The sequence below is a fragment of the Apodemus sylvaticus genome, chromosome 21, assembly GCF_947179515.1.
Source record: "Apodemus sylvaticus chromosome 21, mApoSyl1.1, whole genome shotgun sequence".
NCBI lineage: Eukaryota > Metazoa > Chordata > Mammalia > Rodentia > Muridae > Apodemus > Apodemus sylvaticus.
Genome location: NC_067492.1, coordinates 59,675,451 through 59,697,698, shown reverse-complemented (window position 1 = coordinate 59,697,698; position 22,248 = coordinate 59,675,451). Strand labels below are relative to the sequence as shown.

Below are 22,248 nucleotides of genomic sequence, written 5' to 3'. Positions count from 1 at the left end.
GTGGCATTCTAGGCTAGGAAACTGCATGACATATTCAATTAAGTCACTTTCATGGCATTAAGCATGTTGGCGTTCAGCAGTTGATTGGGCATATTCCTTAATATCCACCGTAGGACGCAAGTCAAGGACATGGAGGCAGTTGAGGTCTTCAACATATTGGGATTCAATGCAAACCTGAGAGTGTGCATCTTTATCACCATGTGCTTTGCAATTTTGTTAAGGTCAGAGAGAAATTCTCTTCAAGATTTAAGGAAAAGATTCTCACTCTACACATATATTATAGATTGTAACTGAGTAATATAATGCTTGCAATCCCACCAGCAATGGAGGAGTGTTCCTTTTTCTCCACACCGTCTCCAATATTTGTGTAACCTGTGGTTTTGATCTTAGCAATTATGATTGGTGAAAAGTGGAATCTCGGGCTTGATTTGATTTGAATTTTCATTATGACTAAGGATTTTGAACATTTCTTTAGGTACTTCTCAGCCATTCGAGGTTCCTCAGTTGTGAAATTTCGATTTAGTGCTATGCACCACTTTTTGGTTGGGTTGTTTGTTTTTTGGTGATTAGTTTCTTGTGTTCTTTATATATTTTGGATAATAGCACTCTATTGGATGTGGGGTGGGTGAAGATTTTTTCCCCAATCTATAGGTTGCTGATTTGTCTTATTGATTATGTCTTTTAGCTTACAGAAAAATTCCAATTTCATTAGGTCCCATTTTTCATTTTTTTTGTATTAGAGCCTGAGCCATTAAATTTCTGTTCAGGAATATTCTCCCATGCCAATGAGTTCAAAGCTCTTTCTTACTGTCTATTCTATTTGATTCAGTGTATCTGGATTTATGGTGAGGTCCTTGATCAACTTGGACTTGACCTTTGTGCAAACTGACAGATATGGGTCTATTTTCATTTTTATATAAACAATGAGATAGACCAGAACCATTTATTGAAGCTGCTTTTGTTTTCCAATGTATAGTTTCGGCATTTTTTCAAAGATCAAATGTCTGTAAGTGTGTGGTTTGTGTCTGTCTCTATACCAATGCCATGTAGTTTTTATCACTATTGTTCTGTAGTAATGTCAGGGATGGTGATTCCCCCTGAAGTTCTTTTATTGTTAAGAATTGTTTTCACTATTCTGAGTTTTTGCCTTTCCATATCAATTTGAGAATTAATCTTTCCATGTATTTGAAGAATCGTGTTATGATTTTATGGAGATTTCATTGAATATATAGATTGACTTTCATGTTATGGCCATTTGTACTATGTTAATTCGGCCAATCCAAGATCATTGAAGATCTCTCCATTTGCTGAAATATTCTTCAATTTCTTTCATGAGAGACTTGAAGTTCTTGTCACACAGGTTTTTCACTTGTTTGGTTTGAGTCACATTTTAAATCCAGCGACTTGGCTGAAGTTGTTTATCAGCTGGAGATGTTCTCTAGTGTAATTTTTGGGGTTTCTTGTTTATACTATCATATCATGTGTGAACAGTGATACCTTTGTTTTTTTCCTTTGGCAATTTCTATCCCCTTCATCTCTTTTTGTTGTCTTATTTTTCTAGCTAGAATTTTGAATACTTATATTTAATAAATATACTTATATTTAATAGATAAGAGAGTAGGCATCCTTGTCTTGTCCATGATTTAATTTGGATTGCCTCAATTATGTCTCCATTTAATTTGGTATTGGCTGTTGATTGTCAGTAAATTATTTTTAATATGTTTAGCCGGGCAGTGGTGACGAACACCTTTAATTCCAGCACTCTGGGAGGCAGAGGCAGGTGGATTTCTGAGTTTGAGGCCAGCCTGGCCTACAGAGTGAGTTCCAGGACAGCTAGGATTATATATTTTCAAGATATATATATATATATATATATATATATATATATATATATATATATCTTGAAAATCCAAAACAAAACATAAAAACAAAAAAACAAAACAAAACAAACAAATAATATGTTTTGATATGGGCCTTGAATTCCTGATGTTTCAAACACTTTTAACACGAACAGGTGCTGTATTTTGTCACATGCTTTTCCTTGATCTAAGGAGATGACCATATGAATTTTTTTCTTTTGGCCTAGTTTATATAGCGGATTAAGTTACTTGATTTTTGTATTGAAACAAACTTGCATCCCTGGAATGGAGCCTACTTGACTATGATGAATGAAGGTTTTGGTGAGTTTTTGGATTCAGTTGGCAATAATTTTATTGATTATATTTGCATCACTATTCATCAGTGAGATTGGTCTAAACTTCTCTGTTTTTGGTTGAGTACTTGTGTGGTTTATGTATCAGAGTAATTGTGGCTTCATAGAAAAAGTTAGGTAGTGTTCTCCTTTTCCTATTTTATAGGGAGGGTTGAGAAAAATTGGTATCAGGTCTTCTTTGAAGGTCTAGTAACATTCTACACTAAATCCATCTGGCCTGGGCTGTTTTTGGTTGGGAGGATTTTAATGACTTAATAAATATATTTTAAAATACACTTAGGTACACTAACTTTGAAATAGAGCACACATTCCCTGTTAGAGGGAATAACATTGAAAACATAGTATTTTACTTTGTCCTCCTGTGAAAAGTTACTGTGGACAAACAAAGCACAGCCAGTGGTTTGTGTCTCAAATTTCTGAAATGTCTTAACTATATCAGTGAGCATCCACATATCTGCACAGGAGAGTCTCCGAATTGGTAATTCAGTATTCACTGACTCAAGCTCACCTATCCAATTTAGACATCCCAAAAATCTGGTCTGGTTTTCCTCACAATGGCTGGCTCCCTTAAACTTTAAACTGTGATGTAGCTATTGCCTATCCTGTTTCAACATGCAATGTAGAGAGTAACCTGTTTCCCATGTCCTTTTCTGAAGGCAAAAGCCATGTTTCACTTGCAAATCCGTTTCCTGTTGCTGCAAAGGACAGTTCAATATAGTACTCCTATGGGCAATTTTAAAACTCTGCTGTGGTACAGCCTTTTAACTAAAGAATTTAGGAAGTTTAATCAAGAGGAAAGCAAGGTCACTTACCCGGGGAGCATCATACTGCCAGCAAGGTGTCCTGAGTCAACATAATTTTTTTTTGAAACATTATTCTTAAAGGATGATGATACTGCTATCTTAGAATTAATATGCCTTCCCAAGGAGAAATCACTCTACACACATTTAAAGATTACTTAAAAATATCTTTAATGACAGCATGAATTCAGCTCTGGCTAATGCTCTTTTAGATTCACTCCCCATTGTAATACTTTAGATAATTAAATAGAGACAGGAGACTACAAGTCTAGTCAATTAGGAAGACGGAAGATTAATATAGCAAAGATATTCCTCAAACTATTTTCTAAGTATACCAGTGCCCTAATACAAAGGGTCATTCTTTAGTGACATGGCCGTAAGTCAGAGGTCTCAGTGTATGAAAAAGAGAAAAAGTAGAAGGTAAAGTATATAAAACTTGTGGTGGGGTGGTCTTACAGAAGCCATGCCTTATGGTAGACAAAGCCCTGAAGATGTGTATCTTGTATACTATTTACACAGGGAAAATGGAAATAAATGGGAGACTTCTATGAAGCCAGGAGATACTATTTTACAATAGGACAAAATTGGGAGGAGTCTTATAAATAATGCTGCACTAGGAGAATAGACCTTATCTCAAGAACATTACAGACCAAGTCTACAGTGGTCTAAGGACTGATAACTGCAGCCCTATATGGTTGAAAGTGTTGGGTTCTGAGGATATAAATTGTCCTTATAGCCCTAGCACTAGATAATTTCCAGCTTTCCCAAGGATATTCCATTCATGGAAAGACTATCTTGATAAGGCTAACCCTCATAACAGTCTCTCTCTCTCTCTCTCTCTCTCTCTCTCCCTCTCCTTTCTCCCTCCCTCTCTCTCTTCCTCCTGCTCCCCCTCTCTTTCCCTCTCCCTGTCCCTCTCTCTCTCCCTCTTTTGTTGTTTACTTACATTACAAATGTTTCCCCTTTATCCTGTTCCCCTCCCAGAGTTCTATACCCTATTCCCCCTCTCCTTTGTCTTTTAGAGTATGCTTCACTACATGCTCTCCTCTTATCCACCCACCCACGACCTCCTCCCTTCCTCCATTCTCCTTCCCTGGAGTATCACGTCTCTACAGTATTAGGTTTATAGTCTCCCACTGAGTACAGACAATGCAGTTCTCAGCTACATGTGTTTCTGGGATCATGCACCAGCCCATGTATGTTCTCAATTCGATGGCTTAGTCTCTGGGAGTTCCTAGGAGTTTGGTTTGTTTGGTCCTATTTGTCTTCTTAAGGGATTGGCATTCCCCTACAGCTCCTTCATTCCTTCCCCTATCTCTTCATAGGTATCCGTGACCTGACTCCAATGGTTGGCTGTAAATATCTGTATCTGTCTCAGTTAGTTGCTAGTATTGCCTCTCAGAGGACAGCCATTTTAGGCTCATGACTACAAGTACATAGATTTATTTTTCTTCTCAAATGGCTGTCACCCAGTGTAGTCTGTTCCATGTGGCAGAACTATGCTTTCCTCTATTAGAAAATGGTGGCTTCAAGCACAGCAGGCCTTAATGTTGATTATGACTCAGTAATGACCCTTTGAGAAGCATGGTACTGACCTATTTTATTCATTTATTATTATTATTATCATTGTTATTGTTGTTGTTGTTGTGAGCAGGTGCAAAGTGACTGGTTGTGCACCACAGTTGTCTCCTTTGTTACGGATGGAGACTGATTTCTATACAAACCTGGTGAACGAACATGTGAATCCTAACATCCTAGTCTCTAGTCAGCCTGCTTAGCATACTATCTGTGAGATGTTTTAACTCAGTCCTCCATCAGCTAAATGGTACTTATATCAGATAATACTACTATTTTCTAGCTTGTTAAGTCCTTTATGTCATCAAATATTTTCTTCTACTTCTCAGTTTATTATTACATTGCCAAGACACAAATGAGATGCTTTTTAAATGCTCCACAAAATTAACTGCAGGTGGAACTTACACCTTTGTGGTAAATGCCAAGGGCAAAACTTGTAGATAATTCAAGAGAAACTAGGGCTGTCCAAGTTTGGCAACCCGCCCATGACATTTCTTCAATCAATTCCTGCTCCAAATGTTTTGAGCAGATTTAGCCCTCATAGTGAAGTTATTCCGAGGTCACAGGCTAATCTAGCAAGTAAGGAGCACCCCAAGGGACCTCTCAGGTGCAAACATCTGGCTATATCTGACTAATGCTTCCCATCCTTCCCCAGGAACTGACCAACACACAAGCTCGTACTTCTCATCTACCTTATCCTCATCGTCATGGGCATAGAGCCTGTGCTCAACATGTTTCAAAAACAGAACTTACTTGAAGTTCTTTCACAGTACCCAACAGCAGGACAGACAACCATTCAAGGCTGTGCAGCGACAATGAACTTGCAGCAAGGCACCAGGAAGACCCACCTCTCAGTCTGACTTGCAAGTGCACCTGTGGTCCTTGATTGGCCAGTGAGTCTTACCCCTCCTCAAGGGTAGAGTGTGCTTCCAGTCCTGGGCCAGACCTTTTCTATATCTCAGGTCAGGTTTGTAATCCCATAGCATTTGTGCCTGTCCTCCAAGAACCTCTCCATCTGCACTCCCACCCAGCACTGGAGGAGGACACACCATTGCAACTGAGCCTGTTCAGCTGCTTTCTCCTCCTCTTTTTGGGCAGTGATTCTGCACTCATCATGGCCTGACTTCATAGCTTGCTTGAGAATTCCTCACACCACTTCCTCTTCTTCCTGAAATCAAGGTGGATAACCTGTTACTTGACTTGCAGTGGAGGTATAAAGCTGGCCCATCAGTGGAAGGATGCCCAGGCTTTTAACATTAAAGAGGGATTTTAGGAAACACGTGTTTTGCTTTGTGGCTTCATACAATTCCCTTCCACCAGATGATAGGCATGGCACAACCCCGGGAAAAAACCAAGAAACAGATGACAAACACTGTGGACCACTGTTGTTAGTCAGCAAATCTTTTTCAATCGCAAAGTGGGGAAACACCCACAGTTGTGTTAACACATGTGTTCTATATCAACATATCTCAAATAGAGAGTGAATTTTTCTGTGTATGTAGAAAGAAAATTTATTTTAATGTCCCAGAGACAGTTGTCCTATTCTTCAAATAATGGCTGTCTGCCAAGGGAAACTTCAAAAGCAAGAACTTATCTTCTGTGGAAAAGGAGTGACAATTTCCCTGAGCCCAGCATGAAGCCAGAAAACAAAGCTCTTATTTCCTAAAGTGACTCTTTCAAGTTAATAGCCTGGGCACCCTTGTCCTTGTGAGTCATATTTATACCTCCACTGCACTTGAGGAATGGGCTATGAGCAATTTAGCTTGATTACAAGAGGAAGGCAAGTGCTGTGAGGAAAATTCAGGCAAGGTCTGAATTTATGTCCTGTTAAGTGTGAGGTCATAGCTAACGAGGGGAGGAGCAGGTGACTGAGTAGCCTGCACTGGAATTATGGGTTATTTCCAAGGCCTAGGTTGTAGGAGAATCTGCTTGTAAGGCAGGCACAAATGTTAAGGGAGTGCAAACCACTCCTAAGGTCTGGAAAAATGTTTGGTCCTGGACTAGAAGCACACTTTAACCTTGAGGAGTGGTAAGGCTTATTGACCAATCCAGAAGTCCAGGCAGACCTGCCATTCAAAGAAAGAGTCGGGATCTTCCGTACACCTTTCTTCAAGTTTCCTGTTGCTGGGCAGGCCAGGTTAGTTCACTGTTTCCTGCTCTGAACTTTGCTGTTCCGTGCTGCTGTGCTGTGAGGGGACCTCAGGGAAGCTCTGAAATCAAGACATGGGAAGCACAGTATATCTGCCCACCCTGAAGAGGAACAGGAGGCTGAGCACTGGGTGCTGGGGTGGAGGATCCTATCAGGGATTGGATGGGAAACATCAGCTAGATATGACTACGTGTGAGGTTTCTAGTGGTGCTTCTTACTTGCTAAATCAGGGACTGACCTCTGAATATCTTCCCTATCATGGCTGAATCTTTCTAAATCATTTGGTCCACTGAGTTGATTTTAGAAATATCATGGCTGCTTTTTTTTTTTTTTTTATTCTGCAGCATGTTTCAAAAACTATTTTTTGTTTATTGAGAGGGCTGATATGAATCTAATAGCTTTATATTACATGTGACTGGTTTTTGTTTTGTTTTCTTTTTCATTTTCTTCTTTTTTGCACTAATCCTATTTCTTTACATATACAGTGTTTTGAATATTGTGTGGCGAGGGGAAGTTTTTTTGTTCCAATCTATTTGGTATTTTGGATGCTTCTTGTACCTTAATAGGAATCATAGTTTTAGTTTAGAAATTATTCATTTAGGATTTCATTAAAACTGCTTCCTTGTCCTGTGAGATAATATTTATCTTCTATTACAGTCATTTGTAGTATTTGCTTTTGATATGTTGCAGTGTTCCTGTTTATTTAGTATCAGGAAACTTTTAGACTCCAAATATTTTTTGATCAATAAGTCCGTTTATTCATTTAATCCTCCTTTCCTGTTTAGTATGTGAACCTTGCCTCTGTAGTGGTCAACGTGCAGGCAATTTCAATGGTCTGCTCTCAGGGACTTAGCACCTGCTTAAATCATTACCTGCCTCCATCAACTGCTGCTGTTCTCAGGTGTGCTTTAGATACATGGAGCACTAGCTTCAGCTGCCGTCCATATTTCTTCCCTGTTTCTGTTCTCTACACACGCCCCTTCTATAGTCTTCCTCTACTCTCATCATGTTCTTTCTGTTCCCTATATGTATTCCAGTCTGCAGGTCCTCTTGTTTACCTCTATCCCTTCCCCAGGTTCTTACTCCTGTCCTTTCCACAAAGCAACCTCTTTTGTATCAGATATCTTGCATGTTTTAATTATTGAGGACATGCTGTGACAGCACACTTTGAATTTCTTCGTGACATATTTCCCTGGCTGATCTTCATTATATTCCTATTCTGGTGTCTACACATCTGGGATTGTGGTGATAATAGGTCTAGATTCTGTTCTCTGGGTTTGTCTTGTTTGGGTGGTAATTTTATTCCTGAATTACTGTTTGCTGTCTGTATTTTCAGAGAAAGTTGGCTGCGTTTTGCCTCTTTTACTGAAATTTTTGGCAGGTATATTCAAGAGGGAATGCTTGTGAATGCTGAAAGCTGGATGAAGTGGCAGGCAGTAAGATATGATCTTAGCAGTCCACCCAGAGAAATAGTCAGGAGAGAGGGTAAGCTATGTCTGGTGTTTGAACAGTGTTAGGGACAGCTGTGTAAATTGCATGTGGGATAACAAATAGTGTGCTAGATCCATGGAATGCCTACTTTATCTCCTGGCAGAAATGGCATGTAGTTGAAAATGGAGTATGTATTCCTTTCTACTGGAAAAGGAAGGAGTATTCTGTATCATTATATGTCAGAAAGATATGACTTACTTTGGGATTTTAAAAGATTTGAAGTTCAAGATATTGCCTTGAGTGTCAGAAGACACTTAAGACATTTGAACCATGTAGGAACTCCTGCAAACTATTAGGATCTCTTTAGACTAGATGCATTTTTATCACAGGATAAAGATGAGCCTATAGCATCCAGGGTCAGAATGGAGTTGATTGGGTCCCCTGGGTATCCCACACCGTGGGGCTTGAAGTTTCTGCTGGGTTAAGTGCATCCTCTCCCACTGAGTCCAGACTTTGGAGTACAGTTAAAGGAACAGATACCAAAGATAGGCTGCAGCTTTAGGGACAGACCCTGTTAAGGTTGTTGGAGGACCCTCATGAAGACTAACCTGAGCTTCTGCTACTTATGTGCTAGGGGCCTTATTCCAGCCTGTGTCTGCTATTTGGTTGATGGCACAGTCTCTCAATATCCCCAAGGTTAAAGGTTCATTGAGTCTGATAGACTACCTGTGGATTTCCTACCATCTTCAGGGCATTCAATATTTCCCCAAATCTCCATTAAAACATCTCCAAGATCTATCCCCTGTTTCACTGTGGTTCCCTGCATCTGTTTCAGTCAGCTGCTGGGGGAAGACTCTCGTTGGACACTTATCAATGTCTCCTGTATGGGAGCATAACATTGTATCCATAATAATATTAAGGATTGGAGATTGCCCATGAGGTGTGTCTCCAGTTCGGTGAGTTTTCATTGGGCATTCCCTCATTCTGTGCTTCAGGTGTGCACTGGCTTTTCTTTTAGATGGAACACATTTTGTACTATGTGTCTACTGTGCTGTAGTTGAAACTGATCCTTCAGGTTTCTTCACATGTTCCCATACAGTCAACATTTGTATTCTGTCCATAAATCACATAAGATGCTTTAAACCCATGCCCCATACAGTCAATATTTGTACTCGCTCCCTAAATCACATAAGATGCTTTAAAACTATTTGCATTTAATGCTAAGCTATTTTGCAAGCCCAGTGGTTTAATTTTTTTTAATATTATTCCTTTGTTTTTGTTTTTCAAGACAAAATCTCTCTGTCAAATCCTTACTGTCCTGATAGTTGATATAGGAACCACATAAGCCACCTGACATGGTTTTGCAAAATAAAGAAATTTTAATCCTCATGTTTCACTTTGAAATTTGGCCAAATATATAGGTTATATTCTGTTTCTCAAGTTGATATATGTTCATTACGTCAATACTACCTGTGCCTTCAGGGTCCTTGGATTCCAGGTGTATGATGTACTTCCTCACAGGTATGATTGTTCTGAAATGTTTGAATAAATAATATTTTTCCTATGTGTATGAATATGTATATCATATGTCTCTTCTTTTCTGTTGTCATAAGGTGGCCTCAGAATTCTTGATCTTGAAGTAATTAGTAGTTGTTGGTCCCCATGTGTATGTGAGAAATTGACGAACACAATGTGAAAGACCAGCTAGAGCTTTCCACTGCTGAGCTCTCTCTCTTGCCCTACATTGCTTATTTATGATCAACATTTATATTACTATATTTTCATCTGTTCATTTGTATCTGTTTAAGCATGCATTCCCTTTTAGTAAACTTTTATTAATGTTATAGTTTAAACTGTTGAACTTCATGTATCTACAATATGAATACAGATCTGAAGTTAATGTATAATCATTTGTGGGAACTTTTAGTAAAGAACTGTGAATTCTCTATCATTTTTGTTTCCTTGGTTGATTTTTGTAGGGATTGAGCGTCTTAATATATAACTTTTGCTCTCCTAGTGCACATTACATATGCCATGCCAGCATCCGGTTCTATGACATACACCTGCCTGTACCTCTGTGATTACAGACATGGGCAAATACACCCAGCTTGTTCACCACTTTTGTAGTTAGTAATTGTTCTTACAATTTTTCAGATGCATGCTCAGTATTGTGGAATTTCCCGTGCATTTCTCTCTCAATTTGCATTTCTCATGCAAGGCTGTATCCTATTCAAAGTGTCCAAAAGAAACACAGGTGAATCTTATAATTCAAGTTCCTTCTAAAATGACACAGTGATTGTAAATTCTGAGTAAGTATATAAGTGGAGCAGTGCCAAAATGATATGAATACGTTTTCGAAAAGGCATGTATTTCCTTTACATGGATGTTAGTATCATGCTTTGTGTTGTACACATGTATGGGATATTTAGGATGCAGTGAATTTTGATGATGTGCATGTGAACTTTACTGAGGAAGAGTGGAATTTGATGGATCCTTCCCAGAAGAATCTCTACAAAGTTGTGATGTTGGAAACCTACCTGAACCTTAAAGCTAGAGGTAAGATTTATTTTTTTAAAGAAACAAATGTTTATTGTTTATTGATGGTCTTCAATTATTTTATTTGTGAATGATGAAGATAGAGCTGAATAATTCAGTTTCACTAAATTTTCAATGTAACTCTCATTGTGCAGTGAAAATTCACAGTACTTTGAATTTTTCCTAATTTCCAATAGTATATCATTGCTTTTCTTGTACTGTGTTTTAGGCTATAATTTGGAAGACCATCATCTTGAAGAACATTTTCAAAGTAGTAGAAGATATGAAAGGTAATTTTTTGTGGAAGCTGATACAAATTTGCCTCTGAGGAATTTTTCATATCTTTTGGAATCTCCAACGAGAAGCAAGAGAATGAAATAACAGTCCTTTAATTGTAGCTATGATTATAAGATACAATATCTGGTTTGTGTATCCCTTTGATAAGTAGATATGGTAGAACTGTGCTGTGGACCTGCTAATCTATATAGTCTCATAGTACTTAGATATTGCACATTGAATAGTGATAAATTTATATCCTAAACATTCTAGTAAGCAAATAGTCCATAGTAAAATTGGTAATACTCATATTCTTGTAGTAATATGATTAAGTTTTGTGAGAGGGCATTTTATGAGATCCAAGAATGTTGTTGTGGAGAAACATTAATCTATATTGCACATGTTATATAGAATACAAAATCAAACAGTGTAAATGCAATGTGTAAACCTTTCATTTGTCATTTTTTTCAATTAAGTATATCATGTGTCCCAATGGATAGAAACTATGTGAGCATAGTGATATTGTAAGAAGTAACATAAATTTATTTTTCTAAAGCAATGAGAAGATATGAAGTATTCTGCTTTTGATAGACATTAGGAATATGATAGATATTTGCAATTAATTGTTTTTCTAGTTTTATGGTGAACATCCCCAAACTCATAGTCTAGAAAAAGTCTATGGGTAGTATGAATTTGGAAATTCTGTGGGTCCTGTTTCATAGTCAAATGTGTATTATTTCACAGTACAGTGAAAATTGTGAATACAGTCAGTGTTATAAAGATCAGAGTTGCTCAAAGTTTATTCAGAAAGCTGAAATATATCATATAAATATCCCATATTAAAAGTTGATGTTATAAATATGAGTCATGTAATAACCATCACATGTGTCTTGAATAATTCATGATAAGGAAGAACACCATGAACATACAAAGTGCTAAAACCTTAAGATCTGATGCTTCCTTACTATTAGAGCAAATTGTAAACATAATTCATATTGATTATATGATTTATCAGAGAAATGAATGTACTAAAGATTTCACATTTACTAATTATCTTTGCAGTGTTGTAAGAAGTCATAGTGGAGAGAAACCCTATGAGTGTAAGCAATGTGATAAAGCCTTTTCATATCACAGTAATCTCCAAAGACATAAAAGAACACATACGTGAGAGAAACCTTCTGATTGTCATCAATGTGGTAAAGCCTTGGCAGTACCCAGTCATCTCCAAAATCATAAAAGAACACATAATGGAGAGAAACCTTATGAATGTAATCAATGTGGTAAAGCCTTTGCAAGACCCAGTGATCTCCAAAGACATAAACTGACACATACTGGAGAGAAACCTTATGAATGTAACCAATGTGGTAAAGCTTTTGCAAGACCCTGTAGTCTCCAATATCATAAAAGAACACATACTGGAGAGAAGCCTTATGAATGTAATCTATGTGGTAAAGCCTTTGCAGGTCACAGTGATCTCCAAAGACATAAACTGACATATACTGGAAAGAAACCTTATGAATGTAACCAATGTGGTAAAGCCTTTGCAAGACCCTGTCATCTCCAATATCATAAAAGAACACATACTGGAGAGAAACCTTATGAATGTAATCTATGTGGTAAAGCCTTTGCCACGCCCAGTCAACTCCAATATCATAAAAGAACACATACTGGAGAGAAACCTTATGAATGTAATCAATGTTTGAAAGCCTTTTCACGTCACAGTAATTTCCAAAGACATAAATTGACACATACTGGAGAGAAACCTTATGAATGTAATCAATGTTTTAAAGCCTTTTCATGTCACAGTAATCTTCAAAGACATAAACTGACACATACTAGAGAAAAACCCTATGAATGTAACCAATGTGTTAAAGTCTTTGCAAGACCCAGTGATCTCCAAAATCATAAAAGAACACATACTGGAGAAAAACCTTATGAATGTAACCAATGTGGTAAAGTCTTTGCAAGACACAGTGATCTCTAAAAATCATAAAAGAACACATACTGGAGAGAAACCTTATGAATGTAATTAATGTTTTAAAGCCTTTTCACGTCACAGTAATCTTCAAAGACATAAACTAACACATACTAGAGAGAAACCCTATGAATGTAACCAATGTGGTAAAGTCTTTGCAAGACCCAGTGATCTCCAAAATCATAAAAGAACACATACTGGAGAAAAACCTTATGAATGTATCCAATGTGGTAAAGTCTTTGCAAGACCCAGTGATCTCTAAAAATCATAAAGGAACATATACTGGAGAGAAAATTTATGAATGTAATCAATGATTTAAAGCCTTTCATGTCACAGTAATCTCCAAAGACATAAGAAAACACATACTCAAGAGAATTCTTATGAATATAATCAATGTGCTAAAACCATTGCAACACCCATTCATCTCCACTATGATCAAAGAACACATACCAGACAGAAACCTTATTAATTTAATCAATGTGGTAAAATATATTCAGAACGGAGATATCTGCAAATTCTCTGTGCAGGAAAGAAACCTACTAAGTATAATCATGAACTAAGGGGGAGTTAGGGGGTATCATATTAAGAATATGATAGACATTGGTGCTTGGGATTATTTCCGCTCTTGAGATGGTTCTTTTGATGCCTTGGCAAAGAAGATTGCTACCTTTTACCCTTCTCTGAAGAGTTTACTTGAGGCTATGTGAAAGAGATTTACATTAATTGTTTTGACAAAGTAAGTCATGAAAATCACCACATATAATTTGACCTTACAGTTTTTAACACATATAGAAAACTAAGAAATGAAAAATAAAAAATGTAAGATTCAAAATGAAAGGCATTATCAGTACGTTGAAGGAAGCTAAATTGTGTGAACAAGGAAATTCAGTGGTGTTAAAGGAATGGTTCCATTAGGGCAAGATTCCATCCAGCTAAACATATGGATTTGCAGTTGTATGAATGTGAACTATATCATGTTAAGAATTATTATTACCTGGTTATTGTTTTCATGTGGAGATATAACGATTCAAGTATGTGTCAAACTGAGAAGGGATCTTGATTGCTATTATGAGTTTTCAATTTAATATCTGAAAGGAAAAGCTTAGGTCCAAGGCATGGTTTTGCATGAATTTAATCCCAGAGTTCAGGAGACAGAGCCCTGGAGATCTGTGAGTTTAAGGTTATTCTTTTAATGTGGTCAAGACTTTGCATAATTCTGTAGTATTCATTTTCATGAAAGAATGTGTTAAAAACTTTATGAATGTTTTTAATATAATGAAGCCTTTGTACACCTCTATAGTCTTCATCATTATGAAACTATTCATACTGGAGAGAAATTTTATGAATGTTAGCAATGTGGTAAAACCTTTATGTAATGGGAACCACTGAGTTCCAACACAATTAAAACACCGGGACAATGCAAATGATAAAAAGCTTTTGAAGTCAAATAGTTACTGATTAATGCATCCTTGAAGAATATATTAAGAAGATAATCTGAATCACCCCATTCCATCCCCACCCCGAGCCAGAATCTGATATAGATTTCAAACCTGAAAACCACAAACATCCATGCTAAGTTACAGCTACATTTCCCACCAATGAGGTTTTTTCTGTTACTTTATGTGAAATGATATAGAATGTAGGTTGTATTGTTTAGTCTATTACACCCACTGGTTCTTTTGTAGTTAGGAATAGAAATTTTATTTTGTGGAGTAAAACATGGATAACAGAAATTATTGCTAAGAACAGTCATTATGTTTTGGGGAATAAAACAAATGATGAAAGCTTGCCAAATATTTTTAAGTATGCAGGTTCCCTGTGACCTGGGACTTGAACTTAGTTACAACTCATGATTAGTTGGAGGTTGGCAACCAAAAGACAGTCCTTAGAGCAAGTTTCTTTTGGTTGTTCTGAACATTTGTATATCATAGTCATGTTTGGATATATAACAGACCACATATTGAAGATAAATCTTATAAATACCATCAATGTGATAAAGTATTTCACCATAATTATCTATGAATGCATAAAAATACATACTGGAGAGAAACACTATGAATTTGCCATTTGGTAAAGAAAAACTTTGCATGTAGCAGGTCCCTTAGAAACCATAAGAAAAAGTTATAATGCAGAGAAACCCCATAAACATAGGTAATGTCTTAAAATTTTTACTTTCTAGTATCTTTATACAAGAGTAAACTCTTTAGCGTGCAATTAATCTATTAAAGCCTTTGCATATCACAGTAGATTTGGAGAACCTCCAAGAATACCAAAAGTAATCTTTGACTAAAAAGGTTTTGTTAAGCTCTATGCCAACACACCTATATTGAGTTACTCATGTTTTTTATTATGTAGAAAAAATGTGGCAAGTGTCAAAAATCAATTAAAATTTTATAATATCTATTTTATTTGTACTTGCAAACTAATTTTACCTACAAAGGCCACTAATTTTTATTTTCTTTTTTAGCTAACCATGTATCCAGTGACATTGTTGACAGTGCTCATCAGCTCTAGGAACTGCCCTTGTCAAATGTTGTTTCACTTATGCCAACTATCATATCATCCCAAAGAAAGATAATTTTACTTCTTCCATTCTAATTTATATTACCTTCCTTTCCTTCAGTTTTATTGCTCTAACTAAACTTTCACATAATATATTGAATAGATAGTTATAGAAAGAATGGTCCATCTTGTCTAATTTGGGATTTAGTGGAATTAATTTGAATTTATCTCCAGTTAATTTAATGTGGGATCTAGGCTTGCTGTAAAGTGACATTTTTATGTTTAGGCATGTCCCTATTATCCTTAATCACTCCATGAATTTTATCAAAAAGTGGTATCTTTATCTTTTAATAAGGGCTTGTTTATCTTGTTTAATAAAAGGCTCAAAAGACCAACTCCATGTTTCATTAATTCTTTGTATTGTTCTCTTTCTATTTTATTGATTTCAGTGCCCAACTTGAATATTTCTTGATGTCTCCTCCTTTTCTTTGCTCCTTCACTTCTTTTTGTTGTAGCCTTTAAAATGTGCTGTTAAATTGCCAGCATGAGAGCTCTCCAATTTTTTATGTAAGCATTTTGTGCTGTGAACTTTTTTAAGCTCCACTTTCATTTTCTTTATGTTCCAAATCAGTCTGAAACTGATTGTCCATTGATCACTATTCAGTCAGGGACAGATCAATCATTCTGTGAGCCTCATCGTCCAGCAGCTGATCTGTCACCTGATTGGGGATTGATCATGGACAGCCCCCTCAACGACCAGCCATTCAAGAGCTGCAATCCATTGATGATCATTATTTAGTAAACGATTGATAATTAATCACTGACCAATATTCAACACAAGATGAGTTAATTGATAATTAATCAAAATTCAATACAATTAAACAACTAACCATTACTCAATGACTCTGTTAATTGCTGAAGTCTGACAGTTTGACCATTGATCACTGAGTCTTTGGTGGACCAAAAAATTGACTAGATTGAAGATTGGTTGGTTGTGAATGGAGATTGGTTGTGAGTGACTATAAGTTAATTGATTGATGCATTGATCTAAGACCTCCTGCATTTTCATTTGTTTCTGTTGCCACTGGGAAGCCATTTATAGAAGGATGAAGAGATTATCTGTAGGTTTTAGCAAGACAGGATGTTGAAATCACTAACTAAGGGAATCAGTACCGGAAGTCCATCAAATTGAACTGAAAGTCCCTCCAGAGCGAGAAATTTCTCAGCCTCAAACTGGAACTGCCTCAAATATAACTGGAAGTTTCTCCCACCGGCATCCCAGCCCACCCGGAAGTCCCTCCCTCCCACACCGGAAGGTCCACCAAAAGCTAGTGTGTTTCCATTTCACTTTTCGGGCAACCCTGGTTTTGTGGTCAGGGCACTTATGATTCTTAGGGCCCCCTTATCTCATTTTTTGATGCTATACATTTTAGGCATCAATTTTGGTCTTCTGATTTGGCCTTGGCTTCCAACAGGATCTTTCCAAGGTCTCCAGTCTGTTGCTTCTGTCTTCTTGTCTGTGTCTCCTCTGCAGTCTATCCTCCATTAAATAATCTTCTTTGCCACTGCCACTATCCTTAAATCTCTTAGACAACTCTTTCCTAACTACTCTACCCTCTGGAGCTTTGTCTTCATAGCTGGTGTTCCTTGACTGACAAAAGCTAAAGCAACTGCTGCCTTTGCTTCTGGTGATTCAGGGTCCATGGGGGTGTATTGTTAAAAATGTCTCCATGACCCTGTCTAAATATTCTGTAGGGCTTTTATTTTCTCTCTACCTAATATTATTCACTCTGGACAAATTTGTGGGCCATCTTGTGGCCACCTTGAGACCTGCCAGCAGAGATGGACAGTGAACAAAAGGCATCCTCTTACCTTCAATGGTGTTGCAATCCCAGTCTGGGTGAATTAGAGTAAAGCAAGCATATTGGGGGGACTCCCCAGTGGGCCCAGGAACCAACTCCCTGGCCTTTTCAGTGGTGAAGGGAACCTGGAAAATATGGTAAACCTAGACTGTATCACCTTAATATGCCCATCAAGTCAAAGTCACTTCATCAAGTCACCTCATCAGAATCACTAGTCAAGGTTACCCCTTTAACCTCACATTTTCAAAGTCATCTTGTTCTGAGAAACACAAACTCAGCACACAAAAACAAATAAAACCTTCCCTCTCTAATACAGATAGAAGAAACAACCAGAACGTGGCACTCATGAGAAAGACCTCTCTGTGACTCCCCAAACACAAGTCATCTCTTTTCTATCAGACAGAAATGAGAAAGAACCAGGAAGTGGTGCACACCCATAAGGAAAGGACCAGATTGGTGGGCATCTCTCGGCTACCCTGAGCCCAGGAAAATTTAATGAATTTGCATGAATTCTCAAATTTGAATAAATTTGCATACATTTGTAGCTTTTACTAAATGTTTGCCGTGTGTGTGTGTGTGTGTGTGTGTGTGTGTGTGTGTGTGATGCTGGAGGATGAAGGCAAGTGATGGGCAAGACGTGGATTGATCATTGATCAATAACCAATAATCGATCAATTGATAATCGATACCTAATTGATTTTCGCTGATAAATAACCTATTATCAATTGGTCAATAATCAATCCCCAGTTGGTGACCAGCAGTTAATTGCGTACTTCAGACTGAGTCTTGGAATGTCCCCTGGCCCTGCCATAGCCACACTTTCCGCATATGTTGTTTCCTAACTGACACCTGCCACAGACACAAAATCAAGGCCTTGTTCCCAGAAGGATGTGACACTAGGTAGAATTAGTGAACAGATAAAGGCACAACAGGATACAAAAATCAACCAACACCATTAAAATCTATAGCTTGTAATAACACAATCAAACAGTAGGTGGTGCTCACAGAAGACGAATGTGGCACCACTCAGCCCTGGATGGAAAGGATACAGCCCGTAGTAACAACAACCAACCAGGTGGCGGAGCTCACACACACATGACAGCCCTCAGTACTGCACAAATGTTTATTCAAATCTTGAAAAGTGACCATGGCAACATGCTTCATTTGCCTTGACACAAGTTTTCATTACACTCTGTAGATCTCACAGAAACACTCTAACATTCAGACAAACCTGCCCCCACATCAATCACAAATTTCTGTACCAAGGAACCTGCTCAGACTACATAGAAAACTTCTGATGCTCGATCAGATCCCTCAAATTTATGCAGATGATCTCACGGTCCAATGAATATCGATGGTAAGAGCCTGTATGCAAATGAGCCTGGGGTCTAATGAAGAATCACCAAGGCAGCACAAGCCACTGGGATCCACACACACAAATCATCTCAGCACTACTCTCATGACTCCACATTCACCTCCACACAAGTTTGCATATAGCCCTTGTGCAAGCCCATGCATGGGGGCATTTGCATAAATTTGCATGCGCTCCTATACCTCATTTAAATACACCCCTAAGTATAAATATTCATTAGACCATGAGCTAATCTGCATAAGCCCTCTCATTCACGGATATTCATTAGACCGTGGGTTCACTTGCATAAAAATGCATCAGTGCTTTCTTTGTGTCCAGCAGGTCATTTTCATGCATTGGAATACACTTTGATTTGCTTCCATTCACTTTTGCAGATCTCACAGAAAGCTCAGACAAATTCAGTGCTCAGAAAGGGAAAAAGCCAGAAGTTTAACAGTGTTACCAACACAAAAACGCAAATACCTGGACGAGCTTTTCCAGCTTCAAGAACCTCCAGATGGGTAGTCCTGTGCATGACAGGGAACTTCATAGCCTTTGAACCAAAATGTTGTGCGAGGGAAATGTTTGGAGTCCCCTAAAAGACACACAGAACCTAATCAGATGCAACTCACAGCAGGGTCTTTACTCTATTTCAGCTAGTTTGGGCCCCCACAATGCACCACCATCACTAAGGATGGTTTAATGGTGGTGGAGCCATGAATGTCTACAGGGGCGAGGCTTTATGGTGAGCAGAATGCTTGGAATACCTTCAGGATTCTTCTCAGGCTGCCATACAGTCAATATTTGGACTCTGTCCCTAAATCACATAAGATGCTTTAGCCCCATTTGCATTTAATGCTAAGCTATTTTGCAAGCCTGGTGGTTTAATTTTTTTTTAATTTTATTCCTTTGTTTATGGCTTTCAAGACAAAATTTCTCTGTGAAATCCTTCCTATCCTGATAGTGAATATAGGAACCACATAATCCACCTCACATGGATTTGCACAATGAGGATATGCTTTTGTTCAGCATTTAATCCTGTTTCACTTTAAAATTTGGTCAAATATATAGGTTATATTCTATTTCACAAATTGATATATGTTCATTATATCAATACTAACTGAGGCTTCAAAGACCTTGGATTCCAGGTATATGATGTACTTCCTCACACTTGTGATTGTTCTGAAATGTTTTAATAAATATTATTTTGTCTGTGTGTATGAATATGAATATCATATGTCTCTTCTTTACTGTTGTCATAAGATGGCCTCAGAACTCTTGATATTGAAGTAATTAGTAGTTGTTGGTCCCAGTGTGTATGTGAGAAATTGATGAACACAATGTGGAAGACCAGCTAGAGCTTTCCACTGCTGAGCATACTAGTACATAGAAGGAGCCTGGGCCTGGGCTGTGACTTATTCACCTGTGGGTCCTCAGCATATTGTATGGTTGCTTTGGATAATACTACTTGATGAATAGATTAACCTGGAATCTTCTACTGGCACATGTGCAGGTATAGAACAGGTTCATACCAGACTTTCCGAGACTGAAATGTCCTTATTCCAGTCTGTGGAGTCTAGTTTCTCCATCAGGTAGGTAAACATTGCGAAATCTTGAGAGCATTCTTTCAGTCATCTCTATTACATCCAATCTATGGATGGACAAATTCCAAGCTAAATTCCTTCATTCAATCTACCCTGCAATTTTGTGGAAGATAAATGGAATACCGTACTTACAACTCATTGGCAGCATATTTGGATAACATGTAGAGTGTTATAGGATCAATCAATCCTATCCCAAGAAAATCCAGGCAAAGGGTAATGAACAGCCTAATTTACAGCTGAGGTGTAGGCTCCATAGAGACTTTAATTCAGTCTAACTTCAATCCTTCACTGGTTCTACTAGGATTTCTATTATATATATTCTATTATATATATATATATATATTGTTATATATGTATACATATGTTATATTTGTATACATATATTTTTTCAAAGAACATAAATATAGATGAAAAGCCTGTAAAATTACTTGCATGAAATGATCAAATAAAGGGACAGTGCAGTTGTAAGAACACATCCAAGACACAGCAACCCATGAAGACTAGAAAAGGGCAAAAAAGCAATAAGAGTTCTTATCCCAAGACCAGAAACAATAGGTATAGATGTTCCTCCAAAACAAGGACAGACCTCCATCTTTCTCTGACTGACAAAGGTACTGGGAAAAAAATATGTACGGTATTACAAGTTGCAAGATAGTACAGGAGACCCAAGCAAAGGATATTCTATATTCCTATTCAATAACAATATGTTCTGTAAACTCTGCCTGATACAAGAGCTGCCATACATTTTTTTTATTCTTAAGGTTCATTAGGCTGACAAGAAAATTCTGGGAGTGACAACAGTCTCTTTCACATTTAGCAAAACTTAGGCCAAATCCTATAATGTTTTCTGATGGAAAAGAGGCAGAAATGATAAAGTAAGGGCTGCAGATTCTGCAGTCCAAAAAAATACAGAAACATCCATTCCACAACTGGTGGTCTCCCTGACAGGCCCTTAGCAGTAGAAGCATTTCTTCTTCTTGAGCTTCTTGTAGTTCTCAGAGGCTTCATTGTTCTCATTATCTAATCTCTGCAGGTGTGATATTACCTGCCCATGACCTAATTTCAGAATCTCCTAGAAAGAATATGTCTTGTGGAAGGACATTATCCTAAGAGTGTAGACTCACAGAACACTGGCCTAAAACATCACATCAGCACAGTGTGGTCCTCAAAGAACACATACCATGGGTTGAAATATCCTGGATCCTGTGTACTGTCAAATTATGGTGATTATAAAACAGTTATCCTGGCACTAGGAGAACAAAGGCTACACATCCAATTGGAGGATGCCCAGGTTGCATGATGTCACTCAGTAGGACTGGGGATACAGTCTATCCTATTATGTTCTCAGAAGCAAAGTCAGTCAGAAATTGCAAGTTATTGTGGGGATTAGAACCAAAAATAAGACAACTTTATAAGCTGCTAAGAGTTTCCAAAGTGTACCAAGGTACACTCTTCCTTGGAGAAGCATTTATGGATATGAGATTGGGCACAGTTACTTCCTGGAGGTGCAGCCACCTAGAACAAAAGATCTGAAAAATATATGATAAGTGGGACATCACAGACTGAAGAATGATACCATGAGATTTGAAACAATGACTTTATCTCTAATCCAACTTCTCAGTACATTTATTAGTGATAAATGCCAGTCAATCTCACAGGTCATTTCTCTCGCGTGGCATCAGGTGAGTGGTTAGATTCTCTGAATACTTTTCCTGATTCTTGATAACAATTGTTGGGGGTAGAGATTTATGGCAAACCCCAGCCTCTGTAGCTAGAGGAGCACAAGAAAAGATGCAAAGTGGGAAGGCACAGACCAGGCTGAGTGGCAAACAGAAAAAGAGCACACCTGGGATGCAGTGAGAAACCAAAGACTTTGGCACAGGTTTGAAATGCCTTCTCTGTGGATCTCAGCTCTCCCATCATCCTGTAGATATTTGGGTATCTAAGCAGTCAGGTGCTTTGGCTGCCTCCCTATA

The 22,248-nt window shown here is 37.8% G+C and overlaps 1 pseudogene; it reads left to right on the top strand.

Annotated features, from left to right (window-relative positions):
* LOC127671608 (zinc finger protein 431-like) overlaps positions 1 to 16,254 on the top strand; it is an 83,907-nt pseudogene extending 67,653 nt beyond the window's left edge.
* The last annotated feature ends 5,994 nt before the right edge of the window (positions 16,255 to 22,248 follow it).